Source organism: Littorina saxatilis, linkage group LG2, assembly GCF_037325665.1.
Source record: "Littorina saxatilis isolate snail1 linkage group LG2, US_GU_Lsax_2.0, whole genome shotgun sequence".
NCBI classification, from domain to species: Eukaryota; Metazoa; Mollusca; class Gastropoda; order Littorinimorpha; family Littorinidae; genus Littorina; species Littorina saxatilis.
This window is the reverse complement of record NC_090246.1, coordinates 99,043,286-99,043,981: the sequence shown is the minus strand read 5'-3', so window position 1 is coordinate 99,043,981 and position 696 is coordinate 99,043,286.

Here is a 696-nt window from a genome sequence, read left to right as displayed (position 1 = left end):
GTAGAGGGGGCTGGGGGGGGGGGGGGGGGGGGGGGGGGGATAAGCGGCGGGCTTTGTGACCGAAGCTGTGCGGTTTCGGAAGGCATGACAAAAATACCCTCCCGGAACTTGACTCGCCGGAGAGTGACTGAGATACGTACGACTGTCGAAGGTGTTTACGCATGTAACCGTGCAATAATCTCAGCGAAAAGTATAGCCAGTTTCAAATGAGTACGTTATATTTGTTGTAACTTCGACTTTTAGCGTAACGCGGTGTCTCAATCAAACGTTGGCTGTTGTGTTGTCACAGACCACTGCATTGACCCTAGGTCCCTTTCCTTAAATAGCAAGTTCTGTTGTCCTTTCAGGTAAGCGACCTAAGGTTCAAGCATTCAGGTGACCTGGAACACGACTTCTCACGAAGGCGGCAATGAGTACTCAGCTGCAGCCAACTCCCTTCTGAGAGCAAGTGTACAAGATGAGGCAAACTTTTTACCCGTGTGACTTGGAATAATAGGCCGTGAAAGTATATACTCGCCTAACACGCTTGAGATTTACTGGCCGATGTGAATGCGTGATATATTGTGTAAAAAATTCCATCTCACACGGCATATTGTAAACGCCATGAGCCTCCCTCTGGGAGGGTATGTGCGTAGAAATACTCACAAATAAATAAATAAATAGAATGTCAAAACTAACTGTACACAAATTGTGCTA